Genomic DNA, 22,561 nt, shown 5'->3' with positions numbered 1-22,561 from the left:
CATTCCTATATATATGCTATTACTGCATTTCTAAGAGCAACTGTCATGGCTTAGTGGTTCAGTACATTGAGTATGGTATCCTGAGTTCGAGCCTGGCCATTGCTTTTTATATTTTGTGACTGTCTACACAGGCTAGGAGGTGTGTCTGTGTAAAGGCAATTTTGATACAGCTTGCTCAACGTTGCCCGTCGGTTAGCTTGTTGGCGCGGTGCGCAGCTCTGCGCAAATGGGTCACGCTGGCTTAATGGCTGTCAGCACGCATATTACGCTCAGCTCAGCTACGGGCACACAGTTTCAGCATGTTAGAACTCTGCTCAACCCAGGACACTCCTTCTACACCATTTAAACCACTACTCACCTACGGGCACTCATTTTACACCTGTTAAAACACTGCTCACCTACGGGCAGATATACTCAGCGTGTTAGAGTGTAGCTCAGCTATGGGCATTTCTGACATTTGTTTTTTTTTTTCACACATTTCTTCATAATACATGGCCCATTTCATTACATTTTACATAAAAATAGTTTTATACATGTACATATATGTCAGGGGATTGTTTCATGCTTATTTCACTAAAAATAAAAATTGATGTTGTGGGGGCTCGAACCATGACTGCCTCCTCTTCAGCCGACGTCTCTACCGCTATGCTATTGCTTCTTGGCTTACTTTGCATATTTAGTTCTTATATGCTTTTCCACTGACTGCTAACTGTGGCTAAGTGATGGGCACGCCCACGCAAATGAGCGCACTCACGGGCAAACATCTTTAAAACTTATAAAAAAAATATAACATGTTCACTTTTACATTTTATGTTAATAGTCTGTGGGGGCATGTGTTGTGTTGTGTTTATTCACATTTACACGGACTCTGTCATGGGGGTTTACTTTCGGGACTTTTACTCTTCTGGGGGCGTGTCCGTTTTGCAGGGCTCGCCCTACGGACATGCCCCCTACTGTCTTACACAGACCATGTTAGCCTTAGGTGTGAGTCAGCATGCCCTCATGCATATGCATGGCATGCTGACGTCACACCGTTTAACTGCAGCCTCCATGTAAGCCTTGTAACACTTACACGGAGGCTTCGTGAATCCTGCCCTTTGGCTATTTTAATAAGCTGTTTGACTTTGTTACGTAACTGACAGTATGTTTGTTTGTCTATTTGGGATTTGCTTTTATGACAGTTTGTCCATGCTTTGTTCCCATCTCAGAGTAATGTTTTAGTATTTAAAGTTAGTCAAGGTGCATGTTTAGTTCTGATTTTTGTAGTTCTAGGGGGGGCATGGTGGTTAAGTATGTTACTGAAGGTAGTATTGAAGTAATGTAGTGCTTCATCAAGATCTAAAGTTTTTAGGGGGGTCCAGTTACATAATTTTAGGTCACTACTGAAGTTGAGTTGGTTGAAGTTTTTTCTATTCCTACATTCCCTGATAGTTTCTTGGGTCAGTTGGGGAGTTTTGCTTCTTATTAGAAATATAGATAGGTGGTCACTGAGGATGTCTGGCAGGCACCCAGCATGAGATATATGGGAAGGAAGAGATACTAGTATCCAGTCTAGTATACATTCATGTTTGGTTCTCTTGTCTGTTCTGGTGGGGGGAGTTATAAGTTGGGTTAGTCCATGTAGGTTGATATGGGAGATGGGGTTTAGACTGGAGCACTTGTCCCAGTCAATATTAAGGTCACCTAATAGGATGTTTTCTTGGGGAAGGGTGTTGGTTATCCATTCTAGGAGTTTTTCTGTGGTGGTAATATTGTTCCCTGGGGAGATGTAGCATCCTATAATGTTGATGTGTCTATGTGGGTTAAGTTTCAGTTTAGTCAGGATGAGTTCAGTGCTATCTATGTCTGGGGTTGTTATATCTAGTTTATCTAAAGTAAGGTGAGTTTTATAGAGTATTGCTACTCCTCCACCCCTTTTCCCTACTCTGTAATTTCTGATTATATTGTAGCCTGGTGCTATTGTTTCATTATCTTGAATTAGTGGCTTAAGCCAGGTCTCTGTCAGAATCACAATATCTGGATGGTAAAAGGAGATAAAGGCATGGAGGTCCTGGACCTTATTTAAGATGCTTATAATATTCAGATTTATGATGAGGAGTGAGTTTGTGGGCCTTTGGAGTAAGGTTGTATTTAGGTCTGGGATTGGTCTGTCTTGACTGAGTGGGCCTGGGTTGGGGTATATGTCACCGCAGCATATTAGTGCTGTTTTCAGGTGTACATAAAGTTTGACTAGTTTGTTGATGAGCTGTATGTACTTAAGAGTGGTGTGGAATTAGCTATTTGATGGGTATAGCTTGTATCTGTGGTGGTGGATAATGGTGGAATGATAGTTGTATGGGATTAGTTGTGAATATGGTTTGAGGTTTGTAGTATTGGGGGATGTTTCTTTGTAAGAGATGAATAGCGTGTAGGTAAGTGGTGTTTAGTAACTGGTAATGATGGTCATCAGAGTGAGGGAAGTGATGCAAATGGTATATAGTAGTAGTTGAGTGTGTGAAGGTTTAGATAGGTTAGTAAGAGGTGTTGGAAGAGGTAGTGTGGGGAGTGATAGAGAGTGTTGATAGAAGGTGTGTTTAGCTTAATTGCATGGTAGGTTTGGTTGGTTGGGGAGGGGTGTTGGAGGTGGGAGAGGTTGTGTGTGGGAGTGGTGTATAGGTATATATGTAATTGAAGTAGGGGTGGGTGATAATGGGGGTAAGGTAGGGGAGCAGAGTGAGCCTGAGCATAGTGAGGGTAAATGGAGCAGGGACAAACTGAGCCTCCTGTATTTGCTAGAAAAACAATCAATCACAGAGGAATAGCTTGTGTTTCCCCGAGGTAGGTCAGACCCTTTCTGAATTTCACTGAATTTAACTGTTATAATTGCCAGATTGCCTACATATGACTGCTGAGGTTAAAACTGTACTGTAGTGTGTGCAGGCTTACACTATGTATAGCTTAGGAATGAGTAGGGACAGTTTAGGAGGGATAGCTGGAAGTAAGGCTTTGTATTTGGGGCTCGGGAATTAGAATAGGTATCTAAGGGTTTGCTGCTATCTAGTTGTTAAAGTGGAGAGAAAAATATATCTAAATCCAAAGGTGGTTTATTTGCCGGCAGATCATTTTGTCCATGTGATTGTGCAAGCCAGTAAACATAGAACACTTCTTCAAGCATTCATTTTGCTTACTGTTATTGGTATTGTTTATTGAACATCAGTTGGTATTGTTTATGTATTGCACTACAGCTCTAATTGCCCATTTGTTGCACTACAGGTCTACTTTCCCATTTTTACACTACAGTTTTTCTTGTGTATACTTTATTGCAGTAAATGCTTTAGTCTTTCTTGCTTATTGCTGACAGGACACCCGCATCTCATTTTTACCTCCCTAGTTATTCTCTGTTATCTAGAATAGCTATCCCTTCTGATATCACTCAGTAAAAATCTGACCTATCTGAATGGCTAATAATACTGTATTGTTGCAGCATTCACTGAGAGTCAACAGAGTCAGATTGTGGACAGATGAGGTCCTATGAAAGGTAGTGAATCAAGCCCCTGCCAGGCATACCAATACATCATTACTTGGCTGCCTCATCCCAATTACTACAAGCACTGCTCAAAGCCATCAATGTGCATACTATTTTCTTCTTTACTTTAGCAATTATCACAGAGATTTGGATTTTATTTTAAACTTTTATTTCAGATTTTACAGGAAAAACAATGACTTAGCATGAGAAACAGTGAACTTCTCTTCCCCTGAAATTCACATTTAATTAAAATGCATCTGGCAACCCATTAAACTGCAACAGACATGCTGGGATTCATACTCAAATTGCATATAGTGAAGTATTAATTAACGTCTATGTCAAGGGTGCAGAAATTCAAAAGGCAAATGTATAATGCACTTGCTAACAGCCTGGGACAGCCCACTGGACACAAGTATCCCTTTTTATGATCAGCCTAGGAGTACTGTCTAGTGAAGTAAATTGACAGAGTCACACTGGAATCAAATGAAGGCTGAGGGAAGCAAACCATCTACTACTGGAAGCAGGTCTTTAACAGCTCATAGCCTTATACATTCGCGCTAAGTGCCATAGACAATCTATTGCAGCCCAATCACAGTGCATTTCACACATATGGCTGCAAAAACAAGCTAAATTAAAATGTATTCTTAGTTAAAATATTAACATTAAAGTCACAGACTTCATGCTGTCCAATTTATTCACAGCTACATAATAAACACACTGTCAACATTACGGAAACTAAGCATAACATCCAAGAACAAGGTTCAAGTGATTATACTTCTGTATACTACAATTAATTTCCTTCCTTTACACCATAACTACTCTGGTTCATAGGTACTAGATACTAGGCATACAGTCAAGCAGACCATTGAGTAGTTAGCCCAGATTTCCAGTTGTGCCAAAGCACTGTCTGGTTAACTGACTTGCTCAAGGACAGGGCATAAGTATGAGATAAAATAAGAGATGCTCTGCAAAACTACAATAAACAGGTTTTGCATCAACATGTATGTTGTCAACCCTAAAAACTGTGAAACTATAATGACTTACATTAATTGACTGTAATCATCAGTGATTTACCAAAGGGGATAAAAGTTAATGGAGGTCTGGCAGTTGGTGTGGAGGATTGTTTTACTATCATAATGTTGAGGTTCAAAATAAAATCCTACCTGAAATATCGAAGCAGATGGTCAAAACAGAATATTGAGAAGGTAAGAATTTTGCAAACACCTTTCCTTAAGCAATTTTGACCTTTCTTGACATCCATAGACTGCAGTCAAACAATGCATACCATGTGAAGAAACTATTTAGCAGGTGGCCAAGCCCCCCCCCCACAGATTAAATATTCCAACTCTGAGATTGCACTACAGTGAGGAATAGGGAAAATTTCCTAATCTGCACTGTACAGAGATCTCTTGTCATAAGGCTGACCACATATGTGTGAATGCACAATGCATTCACTAAACCAACACTCGCACAAATGAAGGTTCAACGACATGGGTTCACCCAATAAAATTTCAACATCCTGTGATCGTAGAACCTTCACTCGGAATTTTGATGGTAAACTGTGGAGGATTAAGGCTCACCACTCCAGATCCCAAGGAATAGGGTTTCGATCTGTGTTAATATGATCAAGTCACTTAACTAAGCAGCATTTTACACACACACACAAACATAAAGACATACTTATTCTCCCCCCACAATCTACCTGCTTAAGTGCCTCTCCTGTAGCTCATGTTTCTTACTGCTGCTCATATCAAGTGCCTTTCATAGGTTCATAGGTTCATAGGTAGGTACTAGGCTATCGGCCCTAGGGCCCATACAAGCCTAGCCAAAAAATGTACCCTGGCTTTCGCCACCCAAGAAAATTATTTTCCTGTGCCCCTGTCGAGCAGAGCCACAGAAGTGATCCCCGGGGTGAATTTCCAATTTCCCATCCAATCATCAAGATTTTTCTTGAAGAGTGCTAATGAGGAGCTCTGTTTGACATAGATAGGTAGTCTGTTCCAGAGTATGGGAAGTTTCTGGGACAGGAATCTATCCCTCCAGCATGTTCTGTTTATTGTGGTGACAAGGTTTAGGTCCCTAGAGTGTGTAGCTTGGAGAGATTGGGATTTCTTTAAGTGGAGCATGTCCAACAGCTCTGGGTTTGACATAGCTTTGTATGTTAGGCAGAGATCGCCCATGAGTAGGCGATATGAGATGGAGTAAAGCTGCAGTTTTTTGAGATGGTCTGCATAGGGCATCTGTTTGAGGCCAGTAATCCTCTTTGTGAGGTATTTCTGTGGTCTTTCCAGTTGTTGTAGATGTCTTGTGAGGTACATACCAAAAGGGGCGTTGTACTCTATAATGGGTCTAATGAGTGATGAGTAGAGGGGAACAATGACCTCTTTTTTTCTGGGTGAGAATCCTTTTGTGATAAATTCCGCTTCTCCTGCATGAGTACCCACTTGTTCTCATGGGTCTCTTCCCTCATTACTGCACAAAATAGAAATTCCATCTCAGAGATACTGCACACACAAAATAATAATAATAATAATAATAACAATAATAATAATAGTAATAATTCCATCTCTTCTGTATAAGTGCTCACCTATTCTCACCATTCTGCTGTGAGATTAAATCTTTAGCCATTTCCTAGAAAGTCTCTCATTCATCATGCTTGACAGCTGCAGTCTCACTGGTTTAACAGCTAAAAGCATCTGTCAATAAGATAGGCTGGCGCTTTTGCATGACAACCAAGAACTCTTAAAGCAGCAGCAGTATTGGTTTGGTTTGAATGCAGAGCAGGAATATTTTTTTTAGATTACTGTTGTAAGGCTGGGCTCCCCTAGCAAGTAATAGGCTCAGGGCAGTTGCCTTGATCAGCTAATGCTGGATCCAGCCCTTAAAGCTAATATGGTAATGATAAGTGCTCAGGGTAAATATGTTTGTATATGTGCTAAAAATCAAAGCCCAAACAAATTCTAGTTGTTTCAAAGTGCAGGAATATGATATAAATCTATCTCTATCAGTAAAAGTTATATCATGCTAAATACGACTAGAATGTACCATTTTTCTTCAAATGTAACATTTTTTTGGGGCATATGTCCCCAGATGCCCTTGCATATCTAGGAATTTTCAGCACATTCAAAGCCTTTGATTGTTGCATGCCGACATAGAACTGTCATGATCCAAACAGGCAGGCAGGAAACTGAATGGAAAACTAACCAAGTCTCTTAATATAATGTCAGGTATATGTTAAATAAATGTGGGTTTCAAGGGAATAACAGTTTATTTTTGTTCATGTTAAATTTTTTTTAGTGTGCAGACATTTTGTTTTGCTTAGCAAATGGCACTCAATGTTCTGCTGTAAAACATGAAACAAAATGTTAAATTTAAATCTAAATATATGCAATCATTTTAAATATAAATAATAACATGGCATGTACACTGAGAAATATGAAAACTCCTTTATTATTATTATTATCATTGGGGCGATATGGCCAAGTAAGGGGATATTGGTATGGTTTGGAGAGCTGGACTGTTATTCTGCCTAGGATATCATTTGACCATGATCTGTCACTGACCTAAATGGTATGCTGGGGGGATTCCCTTCAGAAGCTTCAAAAGGCCAAGGCCAGAAAACTGAAGTTTTGAAACGTTGAATTTTCTGAATGGTGATCACCTGTTCTTTCTCCCATGCAATATCACAGATACGGACCTTGCCTAGACAATGGCAGGTGGCAGCTTTAGCATTTTGTAAATGATGAAAAAAGCAGTATTATGGTGTCTTATCTCTTTGTATCCCTACTGTATGGTGCCTTCACTGCAGGTAGAATATGTCCAATGTCTGTTCTGGTATCATTTTTCTGGACTGTAGGAGGCTCTATAACACAGGGGTTAAATTACTGGTTTTGCAACCAGAGGTCACAAGTTCAAAATTTTGTCTGGTAGTTAAAACAAAGGGTTAAAACCATGAGCTGCTGATACCTTGTTTCCTGTAGTTCAATTCCTTCAGCTTCCATTTCCCTACTATACGACTTTGAGCAAGTCACTCTGAGGAAATTGGCCTAGGCTCCTCATTGGTCTCCTGGGCACCACATGCTAAGTAAATAATTATGAACCTGAGTCAGTCTGTCAGTAAATAAGATACAAACCAAATATATAGCATAGAAATAGAGTACTAAAGGTTGCAGCTGTTACAACAGGATATTTTCCTGATTTCACTTAATCACTTAAATCCATCTTGCCTTTAATGGAATATTATATATTTTATATGTATATATTTGTATGTTTTAAATACTGATTTAACACGCCAAATCATTCCTAGCTCTGATTCTACCCCTGCTTTTTTGTATATAAATATCATAGTATCTCTTTTCCTGCCTTAGTCTTTATCTATGGTATTTTCACTCTGTGTCACTCCTATTTCAGGAGTCAGAGGTCAGCATGACCATAAGTTTAACAAATTAAACATATAAATAAAAGTTTACTTACAATCATACATATATTTTGGAAGTAGATCAGGACGACAAGTTTCTATTAGTTAACCATTTAAATATTGATAAGTTGCAGATCCTATTATTTAACAATGTATTCTACCCCATCTTATCAGCAGTCTTCATGTGTATGGCCTTAACCATGTTCCTGCAGTCTTTAATTTAGCCATTGTTTTATGCTTTAGCACATCTTTAGAAAGACTGTTGCAAACATCTGCAACCATTTCTATGCAATAATTTCTCACATATCTTACAGATCTTTAAACTATATTCCTCTTTTTTATATCTCTGATTTTTGACATACATATCCACTTGAACTCAGATTTGCATAAGATTTTTAAATGCTTCTGTTATATTCCTTTTCTATTTCCTTACTTCATGACAGTACATGTTAAGTATTTAGTCTTTCATTACTTAGCTTTTGATGTGGATCAAATTATATTGTTTTGCTCTTTTCTGCACTGCCTGGATCATGTCTGTGCCATTATGATGATTAGGCCTGCAAAATTGCAGATGGTACTCCTATTTAAGTTTTATCAGCTGTCTGTTTTAAACAACAGTAACATTTCATCTTGCATTGGCAATGTCCTTTCAAAAGGTGGTGGGTTCATTTATTTTATTGTTGTTGATACTGCAGTACAGCACTGCGGAGGGGTGTTTCACTCCCATGTGTCTGAGATGGTGATACCTTAAAGGTCTGTAAGAGATCCCACGGCATTTACTGAAGAAGGGTAATTGTACTGGGCTAGTTGGGATAGCCTGCTGAACAAAAGATAAGTACAATCCCACATTCATTGCTGCTTGATGTGGTTCTCCATGGTGTCTTTTCCACTGACAATTGGGGCAGCTTGGGATAAATATGGCTAGACTTGTAAGGGCTTTAAGGCTATTAGCCTAGTAACCTTCTGTGGACCTATGGACCTAAGAAAGTGTATTCCAGTATTTGACTCACCCATATTTTATTTTCCATTTTTGCTTCTTGTTGCTGGGGCTTTCCTGTTGCCAGCCTTGGCCCCTCCCATTCCCTCTTCGTGTGGGGGCTAGAGTCGCGAGGTGCTGGATTGACCGTGTCAGACACTGCAGAGGGTATTCTGCTGCATCCACTGCAGGGTCTTTATTCTCGGGTGGTGGGCCATGCAGGGCTTTGTTACTGCAATGGAAAATGCCTTCTTGAAGCCTTCTGTTGAAATGTTGAGGTTTCTGCTTGGTGATGTTGTTTTGTTTATGTTTGTTTACCGGGGATGTGTGCTCATCTCAATGGACCACTTGCACGCACAGCCTGGGTGAATATGATCACTTAAGAATTGAGCAGAGCATATTTACTGATAGAAAGACATGTGAAATAAATGTCCATATTTACAGATGCAAGAATATGCTTCAACATTTAGTAAAAGAAGCAGTTTATAATGTCACAACATGGACTGATACTTGGAAATTCATTCAAAGATATTATAGGATAAATATTTCAGGAATCTATCAAAGCAGTGTTTTAATATTCAACAGTGATGCCTTGATGGGGAATAAAAGCCATTTTTTTCTTAGAACATTCAAACATGGATACAGATTTAAGATACTGAACAGTTGTTTAAGTCTTCCTCTCAATCTGCAGACACTGAAAATAAGAACAAAGGCTCTTGAAAAATAGGAACACCCAACCAAAAATCTGTGCATCTAATTAGCATAAAGTCTGAATACCAAATAGCACACAACTCTTCCCACTTCCATTGTGGGATACTACTAAGGGACACATTTAAAAGAGTGTGACAAAAATGATGAAAACATATACACATTTGTATACAGTAAACCCTCCGTTAACTGGAACTCAAGCAACTAGAACTCTCAAGGAACCAGAAAAAAAAATCGAAGAAATACAGTACAATTTCCGTGTGTTGCACTTTCTGTTTTCCCCCTGCAGAAACATACCTTACATTTTTAGAGTTTTGGAGTTATAAAAAGGAAGATAGGAATAAATTCCCTATCTCCCTAAACTAAGAACAAATCAAACCAAATAAACAGTATAGGGTACAGTATTAGTCAGGCCTATTTTTAATAGTAACTCTCAAGCAACCAGAAATTGCAGTTATCTGGCATCCACCAATCCCCATGGGTGCTGGTTAACGGAAAGTTCACTGTACATTATTAATGAAAGAATGTTACATCTGTAGACTTTAATGAACTGTATCACAAAATTCCAGCACACAAGACCATTTATTTTCGCTTCAGGAAAAAGGAAGTTGTAAGACATGTCCTCTTTCTTCAAATTATTTTTGCCACTAGCATGTTGGTCATGTTGGTGTGGTTTTCTGTGTGATGGACAGCTTCAAAACTCCAAGTGATGAGGGAGATTCAGAAAATTGTGTGAAGGTGTTAATCAAGCCTGAAAATAGGGACATACCTCGAAAAATAAGGATATTCTAAATCAGGCCTGAAAATAAGAACAGTTGAGAGTGTTGAAGTCTGCACCTAACACTTTTTTTGTTTGTTTGTTTGTGCAGCAAGTTATTTAAGGAAATTAAGGAAATGGGAATGGGAAAGCTGTTGACCCCTCATGTAAGTCTTTTATGGCATATTTTGCTAATTTCAATATATGAAATAATAACATAACAAAAATCTCAGATTAATTGATAATATTCGTATTATTTGATAGGGAAATGAATGTTACATACATAAATGTATAGCATAAATAGAAAATAATTTACAGTTAACATCTATAACTGATATGAAGAGGATTTTTTGGGGGGCTGAACATAATTGCCATGGGGTAATGAGTGAATATTTATATATAATAAATCACATAAAATACAGAAACATGGCCTCAAGCTGAATACAATAAAATGCATCATCACCCCCTTTGTGGAGAGAGATATCCCCACAGATTATCACATTAATAACAATGTTCTAAGCATGAAGTCAGTTGTGAGGGATTTGGGCATCCAGATTGATAGCAGCCTGACTTTTGACTGCCATGTTGCTTCCATTGTATGGAAAGCTTTCTACATGGCCCACGTCATAAGTAAGGGTATCTCATCCAGGGACAAGAAGGTCATAACATCCCTGTATTCTTCCCTTATAAGGCCCATTATTGAGTACAACACCCCATTCAGCATGAATCTCACAAAGCACATGCAGCAGCTGGAGAGACCATAGAGGTTCCTCACCAGGAGAATCCAGGGCCTCAAAAATCTACCATACACAGATAAGCTAAAAGCCCTATCCTTCTACTCTATTTCATACAGACTCCTCAGAGGTGACCTCTGTCTGGCATACAAGGCGATCTTGGACCCTGCCTTGATGGGACTGCTGCATATCTGCAAGTCAAGCTCCACTCAAGTAACTCACACATGCGGCCTCATCCTGGTCTGTGACATCAATAGGACTTGCTAGCAGGACAGATTTATGTCCCAGAGACTCCCCCCCAATCTATGGAATAGACTCCCTCTCTATGTCAAGCAGAGTACCTCTTTACTCCTTTTTAAGTGCAATCTGGATAACTGGATGGGAAATAAAAAATACATCCCTGGGATTCCACCTGTGTCCCTGCTGGACAGGGGCATTGGGTGCTGATTTGTCTATGCATGGGCTAAACTCTAGGCTAGGCTTATAAGGGCCTCAAGGCCAAAAATCTAGTAAATTCCTATGATCCTATGATACTACAGTTAGCTACATCTGTACTTCTATGCTCACGCCGCAAACTGACCAGGCACCGAGATTGGGAATGGGACTCAACATCGCGAGCCCTCTCAGCTGCAGCTGTTGGAGAGAAGCAAATCATTATGCATACCTGTTTTGCAGACATTCAGCTAGTATATTAGTAAAACAGAGTAAAAATTACTTACTATTTGTGGAGCATTCCCTGTTCTTGCCTTTTGGACCCAGGTGTCCAAGGTTCCTGTCTTTCTCCTTTTCAGGTTGTCATAATGGTGATGACACTGCTCACCTCTGCGAGGGATACCAGAACACTGGTGAGATCCCTGGACAAATGGTCTCAGGCCTCTGCATTACACTCTGAGCCCTGGAATCTGCCCTGCATCAGGGTTCATGGTTTTTAACAAGGAGCCTGACCATGACCCTGGACTCCTGAATACCCCACTTCTGCACCTGAAAGTGCACACCTTCGCCAACACCACCAGCCATACCAACAGTTGGTTGAACTCCAATGACTGTTGCAAAATTACTGCCTATTGGGCTTGATGTAGGCTGTTTTCCCACCCTTATACATCATTCAGCAACATTCAAAAAAGTGCCACACCACTTAGCAGTGTGCAAGCCAGCTACAGGAAACCAAGCAGCGTGAAAACCCGCAGAACTATGGTTTTAGTGAGGCTTAGCACCATGCAAACATTGGTAGCCATTAGCATGTTTATGCACTGCTTAGCATGAATGAGCAGTGCTTAGCAGAGTGCAGCAGTGCCACAATTCACAATAATTTCATAAAATTAAGAAAAAATATTACATTCATTTACAGACATTTTCTGCCTTTTATGGACTCAAACCCAGGCCCTACTACATATAAGACTGTAACTCTACCCATGTAGCTAGCTGGATGTTATAAAAACTGGTATACCTTCACATGTACTACTAGGCTACCTGTTAGCATTACTGAACACCATGCTGTGCAAACATGCTTAAACACACCTATAAATAAATAATTAATTGCATCCAGTTTCTATTTTTAGATGTCTGGCAGGTGTCGGCCATGTATGTATGAGCTCCACTCGACTGTGCTGCACTCCGCACCCCGCCACGCAAATGAAAATTTAAAAAAAGAAAAAAAAAAGAAATAAAAACTTTAATTATGAAATTAATTACATCCATTTTCTATTTTTAGATGTTCACCAGATGTCAGCTGTCTATATGTGAGCACATCTTGCTTGGCATTGCTGAGCTCTGCATCTCGCGGGGCAAACATGCAGTGTAAAAAAATAAGTAAATAAATTAAAAAAAAAAAAACATATCATAAAATGACATATCATACAGTTGACATAATTCACAACATTACAACATGCAGTGCCGGTTAGCTAGGGTTAAACTTTTCCAGACTCCGCAAAGTCTCCTCTTCAGTTTTTCCCTTGGAACTAGACAAACCTTCAACTTTAGCACTCAAACCATTCATTTTACAGCCCATCACTTGCTTAAACCTCATAACAAGCACTAAATACCCCTAGCACTAACCCCCCCTTATACTGTCCAGAATGACAAGGCTTTCTATTCGTCCCCACCAGTCAATCAGAAAAACAGCTCACTCTACCTATTCAGGCATGCCCAAAGGGCAGTTTCCAGTGTACTTTCCAGTCCAACTGGTGAATCTGGGCATTTTGAGGCAATGTTACAACTGCTTCATGTACACAGACAACCCTCTCCTCTTACCACCAAACATTAATACATGTGAGAGATGCAATTATACAGCCGGACTGGAGGCAAAGCTCTCTCAACCCCAGATTGTAACTGACTGTCAAGTGGAGAAGGGTAATACTTGCAACACACCACCAGTCTCACATAGACCTAACAAACCGACACAGGCAAATAACACACATAAATACATGAAAACATACTCGGAGGCTCTAAATAAAAATCTGCAAAAGCAACAGAGACCTCCAAAGCAGACATCAAAGCAACTTCCAAAACCAATCACCAACCATGAAGCACATACTTCACATAATCAGTGTGCCACGCAATCACAGCCCTTAAGGCAAAATAACATACCCAACACACTAGTGATAGGTGACTGTATAGTCAGGCACACTGATGTCCCACTAACTAGGCTGGACAAGGAGACGGTTACAGTTAGCTGCCTGTCAGGTGCCAGAATCCGCCACATAACACAAGCACTCAGGTCACAACAGAACAAGTACAAATACGACTCTGACATTGTACATGTTGGTGTGAATGACCTGAGACGTACCTCCCTGGACTACATGAAAAGAGACATGGAAGAGCTCTCTGATCATGTAGCCCAGGCAGGTCTGACCCTGAGTAGCATCCTGCCCTCACCAAGAATGATCCCACAGTATAAAGAACAAATGATCAACTTCAACAATTGGCTAAGCTGCAGGTGTCATTCAAAAGGGATCCAGTATCTGTCTGCCTGAGATGACATGCTCGACAAGCCACATTGCTTCACAAGAGATGCCTTGCACCTGTCACTCTTAGGCTTTCAAATACTGGCAAAGGCTCTTGCTGCCCCCATAGTGCCTTTTTTAGGCAAGGCTCAAAAGACAAACCCACCACCGTCAATAGCACAAACAACCAAAAACTGAGGGTAATGCTACTCAATGCCAGAAGTCTAAACCTCAAAATGCATGCACTCGAGGCACTCCTCAGTATGGAGAACATCGATATCTGTGCAGTAACAGAAACCTGATTTCAGGCCCCAGAGAGCACCCCAACACCAGGCTATAACTCATACCATACCTGTTGGCCACAGAAGCCGAACCAAAACACAAAAGGCGGGGGTGTATCCATATTCATCAAGGATACTCACACCTCCAGGTTTGTGGTGCAGCACAATGCATCAGAGATCATCCAAGTGCAACAAACAATGGGCAAAACTACAATCCAAATTGTAGCTTGCTACAGATCACCCACCATGACCCAGGACCCCCATTCCACATTTCTGGAGACACTCGGAAATATGTATGTCCTACCAAACACCCTAATACTGGATGATTTCAACTACCCAAGCATTAACTGGGAGAACTACTCAGGTACTAACTCCTTTGCCCAATGCTTCCTAGAATTTATAAACTCGAATGCCCTGGATCAACTGGTCAACACCCCCACCAGAGGGAACAACATATTGGACCTGGTCATCACCAACATGGGCGACTGCTGTTCCACACCTGATGTCAACCGCTCGCTGGTTAGATCAGACCATAGACTAATCACTCTGGATATTTACATTCTGCCCCCAACCACAATCAAGGAAACCACCATGAAAAACCTTTCAAAAGCAAACTTCATGTTGCTAAAGACCGAGATGGAATGGTTCACAGCCCCCACGCCAATGGACAATGCTGTCCAAGCTGCTTAAACCTATACAAAGGCACTATATGATCATCTGCAGGAATGCATGGATTGTGCTATCCCAAGTAAAACCAAGACTCACTCCTCCAAGAAAAGGAAACCAGTCTGGTGGACCCCTGCCATAAACAGGCTCTACAATAGAAGGAGGAAACTAGTACAGATAAGAGGAAAATCCCTAGAAGGAAAGACATCCCTGATCAGTATCAGCAAGAAACTACGAACTCTCATTAAATCATCCAAGTCTAGCTTCAAAAGAAAAATTGCCAAGGACTCCAAAGATAACCACAAAACATTCTTTAGCTATGTCAAGAACCTAAGTGGAAACTCTCAGATCTGCTGTGAGTTGGTGCAGAATGACACAAAATACACTGAACTGACTGATATTGCCAACAATTTGGCAGACAGGTTCAGTGCAAACTTCACACCCCTATCACCCCCAAAAGGGCCCATAACCATACCAGAAGAATGTAAGGCCCCGGCAATCACCGACACACAGGTTAAAACAGCCCTATCCAAAGCCAAAAACACAGCCTCAATGGGACTGGACGGTGTCCCAGGCTGTGTCTTACAAGAGCTCCAAAATGAACTAACCCCTCACCTTAACACACTGTCCAAACTCAGCCTCTCTACAGGCTATGTACCCACAGAGTGGTGCACAGCAACAGTTATCCCACTCCACAAAGGAGGTGTCACAATGGACCCTGGGAACTACCGCCTTATAAGCCTGACTAGCCTGGTCTGCAAGGCTATGGAGTGCATCATCATGGAGCTCATTAACAGAGACATTGGGAACCTCCAATCATTGGACCCTACCCAGTTTGGCTTTGTTAAGGGCAGATCATGCCTCCTAAACCTGGTGGACTTCTTTGTGACAGTTACCAAGGCATTAGACGAGGGTAAGGACGTTCACACAGCCTACCTAGACCTTGCAAAGGTGTTCAACACCATTCCCCATTCTGGTATTATAGACAAACTCACCACCCTGAACATTAACCCCTATATCGCAAATTGGCTCACAGACAGAACCCACATGGTGAGAGTTGCAGACTCTAGGTCTGACTCTAATCCTGTTACAAGTGGTGCCCCCCAGGGCTCAGTCCTAGGACCCCTCCTGTTCGGTATATACTTCTCAGAGGTACAGGCAAGCACAGAAGGACTTTGGAGTCTGCTCCACTAACTGACTTAATATATAAAACACCAATGGCAGCACAAGATTTATTACAATGGACACACGAAGCAGAAACGGCTTTCTGCAGATTGAAGCAGTTGATAGCTTCTTCATTAGTTTTAGGACTCCCAAATTATCACAAACGGTTCTTTCAGACCGTAGACTGCAAGCAAGGATATATGACGTCAGTGCTGACACAACAACATGGGGACAAGCAACGCCCCATAGCCTATTATTCATCACAGTTAGACCCAGTGGCGCGATCTTTGCCTCACTGTGTACAAGCAGTGGTTGCAGCTGCAATGGCAGTACAGGCCTCAGCCTCAGTGGTATTATTCCACCCTCTCACATTGAGAGTGCCTCATGCAGTTGCAATAATTTTACTGCAAGAAAAAGTAGCATATCTTTCTCCTGCTAGACATCTTTCATGTATGACTATACTGCTGAGCCAACCTCATATGACAATTGAACGATGTACGACATTAAATCCATCAACATTACTCCCAACTCCTGTGGATGGCACACCGCACAGCTGCCTGCAGGAAATTGAACAGTTAACCTTGCCTAGACAAAATCTCACAGGTATGCCCTTGGATGATGCCGAGGTGACATATTACGTGGACGGCTCGTGCAGAAGGGGCCCTACAGGGAAGAATCTAGTGGGGTATGCAGTAGTTACAGGCACTGAAATTCTAGAAGCCCAACCCTTACTGCATAACTTGTCTGCACAAGCAGCAGAATTGATAGCTTTAACACGAGCATGTATTTTAGCAAAAGACAAATGTGTAAACATATATACTGACAGTCAGTATGCTTTCTCTACAGTACATGTATTTGCGCAACAATGGAAAAATAGGGGAATGATAACATCTAGTGGAAAACCAATTAATCATGCGCAATTTATTTTGAAATTATTAGAATCTATCCAGTTACCTACTAAAGTAGCTATTTGAAAATGTGTAGCTCATACAAAACAACAGGATAGAATTTCGAAAGGCAATGCGAGAGCTGATGCAGCTGCAAAGCAAGCGGCCTCAGACTCAGAAACTTTACTTTTGAATGAGGAATTACAACCCTCTGAGATTTTAGATTTAGACATGTTAAAAACAATGCAGACGCTTACTACAAAAGCAGAAAAACAAAAATGGGAAAAACAAGGCGTAATTCTTGAAAATGAACTGTACATTTCCAAAGAGAAAAAAACGATATTGCCGTCTAATTTATTTAGATATGCAGCTTTGTTGAACCATGGGCAGTGCCATGTCTCAACAGGGGGGATGGTACAGTTAGTAAACCGAATATTCCAAACATACGTATTCACAAATTATACAAAAAAATTTTGTGCAGCTTGTCATACTTGTAACAAGCACCATGCACAAGGGGCATTTAAACCTAAACAAGGAAGTTTTCCTATACCACCATATCCGTTCCATGCTATTTGTATGGATTTCATAGAGTTGAATAAGTGTGAAGGAAAAAAAATATTGCCTAGTCATTGTAGATATGTTTTCTAAATGGGTAGAAGCTTTTCCAACCAAAAATCTGGATGCAGCAACAGTGGCGAAAGCCCTGATAAAAGAATTAATCCCTAGATTTGGCATACCGGAAAGGATTTATAGTGACAATGGCACACATTTCATTAATCAGACCATCCAGCAATTTGGAAGATTTTTCGGAATCTCCTTGAAAAATCATTGTGCCTACAACCCACAGTCTGCAGGACTGGTGGAGAGGTACAATGGGACCCTTAAGAACAAACTTAGGAAGTTAGTTGAGGATACCCAGAAGAGTTGGATATACTGTTTGCCTTTAGCGCTGCTGAGTATGAGAACGGTTCCAAATGTGAAAGGTTTGACTCCCTTCAAAATGGTTTTTGGGAGGGCATATTATGTGCCTCAGTAGAAAGCTCTCATGCCTGCAGAGCAAGAGGCTGACAGTTCATTAGCTAGTTATATGAGGAAACTGTTAACAAATAAATCTGTTTTGCAGTTTAACTCTTTTTCAGATAAAGAACAGACCAGACCGGTGGAAGCAGTTTTGGCTCCGGGAACTTGGGTGTGGCTGAAATTGACGAAGAGGAAGAATTGGACGAGTCCAAAGTGGGAAGGACCGTACCAGGTAATGTTGGCAATGCCTACTGCAGTCAGAGTGGCTGAGAGGACGTCCTGGGTCCATTTGACACACTGCCAACTGGTAAAGAACTTTCAACTTGATAAAAACTTTGTGACTGATATACAACAAGGGCAAAATGGCCAAGAATAAAGCAAATAGAAATGCAGATCAACCCCAGAGATGTTGCATAATCATTTTGTTGAGTGTACATTTATTGACTATAATTGTGACAATTTTCCTCTTGTTGTGGTTTTTCCTACACTCAACCACACAAGTAAAGGTGGGAAGACGTGACGAAACATGTATAGACTGGCATCCAAATTTTAACACATACCTAGCCATGAAGCATGTATATGCAGAGACTATGAACATTTCAAATTGCTGGGTTTGTACAGCTATACCAACAGCATATGGAGGACTGTTAATGTCCGCTGTCCCTCTGGGGATAAATGAGACTTGGGAAAATTTGCTTTTTGGCACAGGGACTGTGAGATCACAGGACAAAATAGCTTTATTTTTACTTGTCACACAAAAGGGAATTGTATGTTTCTATAAAAATGATACTCTCCAGGTGGGCTGGAGCAATTGTAATATAACGATATCTTATCGGTGTTATATTAAGACTAGTAATGGCAATACTCTTTGCAATACTAATTATGACTCATATTTGACCTCAGTGAAAACAACCATGAATGAAATTCGCAAGAATCCTGTTTTATTTAAACAATTGTCAGTTATAGACCAGAAAATGTTTCATGCAGGGTTAATGCGTATTAGTACTAAAGTAGAAAATTGTTATTTTATTTGTGGGAAAAAAGCATACAAATGGCTACCTGAGAATTGGTCCAGCAGTTGTTTTTTGGGTTTTCTGGTTCCGGCTATAAGACATACTGCAGAATTACCTTTGGGTAAGATACGAAACATGAGGGAAGCAGCTCAAAAACTTGAAGGTCCAGTCGAGAAACCTGTAAATCCAGTAGGACGGATCGAAGCTGGCTGGAAAGACCATAATACCGTAAAGGACAAAAGCAAATTGACTCATATGGACTTGAGTGACAGTGTTATATCTTGGGCAGGAATATTCTCAGCATATGGAGCAGTCAAATCAATCTGGGAGTTGAGGAAGCTGTCAAAACTTCTCGAAGTAATGAGTAATGCAACATTCTCTGCCCTAGAACTTGGGACTGATGAACTCAATGCAATGAGAACTGTTGTGCTACAAAATCGAATGGCTCTTGACTTCACCCTAGCGGTGAGAGGTGGTACATGCGCGCTTATCAAAGAAGAATGCTGTGCATTCATTTCGGACAACAGGCATGAAATTAACAACCACCTAGAGGTAATTCAGCAGGTATCAGCCATGACTGAACCAGGCCCAAACCCACTGACGGACTTCTTCCAGAATCTATTTGGGGAGGTGGGGTTCCATCCTAATGAATATTCTGATTGCTATTTGTGTGGGTTTACTCCTATTAGGAGCATGTGTTTGTTGTGGAATCCCTGCATGAAAAGATTAATCAAAGATTTTATTGATGTATCTGTTACTGAAACTTTGTACCAAGATATTGAGATTGAAAAATTGATCTCAGACAAAACTTTTTCTGAAGTATAGATCAAATGACTCACCTAGCTGAAAATCCTTAGTGGAAGAGGTTAGGAGACGAAATGACATTATGGATACTTCAAAATAGAATAAAAGTATTAATAGGAGGGAAAATGTTAGAGAAATATGTATTTGAATATATGTGAAGTGCTAGTTTTAAAAGCAAAGTAGTATGTAATGCATTGTATTCTATTAATGATATAACCAAGAGATGAATTCATGTGTAATTGAAAGAAGTTTTTGAAACTGTAGTATGCCTTGTTGCAAGTTGGCCTCTGACCCTGGCAGCTGCTAGCTCAAGCAAGTTTTAATGTTTATGCTTTTCACAAGTGATTATCTGCTGGGTCAGGAAATTAAATATGTGAAATAATGAAATCTTCTGCTCTTTCCTGCTGGGATGATTTGGCCTTGTGTATGTGTTACTAGATAACACGCAGCTGTTGAGAAAGTGTTACAGGGGAACAAAAAAGTGTATTAGAAGACTGAATCTGCTATTGTATTCGACCTAGCCTGAAACCTTGGAGAAGTAACTTTACAGAAAGACATTATGTCTGACCAGGTGGTAAGCAAGGCCGTATTGTTACCAGAGGAAAACTTTTTTTAAATGTACAGCATCAGCATTATTTAATGAATAGAATACTGTAAGCTAAAGTGATGTAGATGCCCTGTGACTGACCACGTCAGTAAGGTGGGCACAACTTGAATAAGAAACTATAAAAATTGTGTACTTCCTGTTTCATGTCAGACAAAATTCTGTACTTGTACGTTTTTTGCCTCCTGGTGTACACTAGTTAACTTTTGAACCTGAACCTCCTGTGTATTGATCTCTTGATTTTATTTAACAATATGAAATAATAACATAACACAAATCTCAGATTAATTGATAATATTTGTATTATTTGATAGGGAAATGAATGTTACATACATAAATGCATAGCATAAATAGAAAATAATTTACAGTTAATGTCTATAACTGATATGAAGAGGATTTTTTTGGGAGGCTGAACATAATTGCCATGGGGTAATGAGTGAATATTTATATATAATAAATCACATAAAACACAGAAACATGGCCTCAAGCTTAATACAAAAAATGCATCATCATCCCCTTTGTGGAGAGAGATATCCCCACAGATTATCACATTAATAACAACGTTCTAAGCATGAAGTTAGTCGTGAGGGATTTGGGCAACCAGATTGATAGCAGCCTGACTTTTGACCGCCATGTTGCTTCCATTGTATGGAAAGCTTTCTACATGGCCCACATAAGTAAGGGTATCTCATCCAGGGACAAGGAGGTCATAACATCCCTGTATTCTTCCCTTATATGGCCCATTATTGAGTACAACGCCCCATTCAGCATGTATCTCACAAAGCACATGCAGCAGCTGGAGAGACCATAGAGGTTCCTCACCAGGAGAATCCAGGGCCTCAAAAATCTACCATAGACAGATAAGCTAAAAGCCCTATCCTTCTACTCTATTTCATACAGACTCCTCAGAGGTGACCTCTGTCTGGCATACAAGGCGATCTTGGACCCTGCCTTGATGGGACTGCTGCATATCTGCAAGTCAAGCTCCACTCAAGTAACTCACACACGTGGCCTCATCCTGGTCTGTGACATCAATAGGACTTGCTGGCGGGACAGATTTATGTCCCAGAGACTCCCCAATCTATGGAATAGACTCCCTCTCTATGTCAAGCAGAGTACCTCTTTACTACTTTTTAAGTGCAATCTGGATAACTGAATGGGAAATAGAAAATACATCCCTGGGATTCCACCCTTGTCCCTGCTGGACAGGGGCATTGGGTGCTGATTTGTCTATGCATGGGCTAAACTCTAGGCTAGGCTTATAAGGGCCTCAAGGCCAATAATCTAGTAAATTCCTATGATCCTATGATCCTACAGTTAGCTACATCTGTACTTTCTATGCTCATGCCGCAAACTGGCCAGGCACCGGGAATGGGACTCAACATCGCGAGCCCTCTCAGCTGCAGCTGTTGGGAGAGAAGCAACCATTATGCATACCAGTTTTGCAGACATTCAGCTTGTATATTAGTAAAACAGAGTAAAAATTACTTACATATTTGTGGAGCATTCCCTGTTCTTGCCTTTTGGACCCAGGTGTCCAAGGTTCCTGTCTTTCTCCTTTTTAGGTTGTCATAATGGTGATGACACTGCTCACCTCTGCGGGGGATACCAGTAACACTGGTGAGATTCCTGGACAAATGGTCTCAGGCCTCTGCATTATATTCTGAGCCCTGGAATCTGCCCTGCATCAGGGTTCATGGTTTTTAACAAGAAGCCCGACCATGATCCTGGACTCCTGAATACCCCACTTCTGCACCTGAAAGTGCACACCTTCGCCAACACCACCAGCCATACCAACAGTTGATTGAACTCCAATGACTGTTGCAAAATTCCTGCCTACTGGGCTTGATGTAGGCTGTTTTCCCACCCTTATACATCATTCAGCAACATTCAAAAAAGTGCCACACCACTTAGCAGTGTGCAAGCCAGCTACAGGAAACCAAGCAGTGTGAAAACCCGCAGAACTATGGTTTTAGTGAGGCTTAGCACCATGCAAAGATTGGTAGCCGCTAGCATGTTTATGCACTGCTTAGCATGAATGAGCAGTGCTTAGCAGAGTGCAGCAGTGCCAAAATTCACAATA

This window comes from Protopterus annectens, chromosome 4.part0 (genome assembly GCF_019279795.1).
Source record: "Protopterus annectens isolate FY-2018-M chromosome 4.part0, PAN1.0, whole genome shotgun sequence".
Classification (NCBI taxonomy): domain Eukaryota; kingdom Metazoa; phylum Chordata; order Ceratodontiformes; family Protopteridae; genus Protopterus; species Protopterus annectens.
This window is presented reverse-complemented; position numbering follows the sequence as displayed.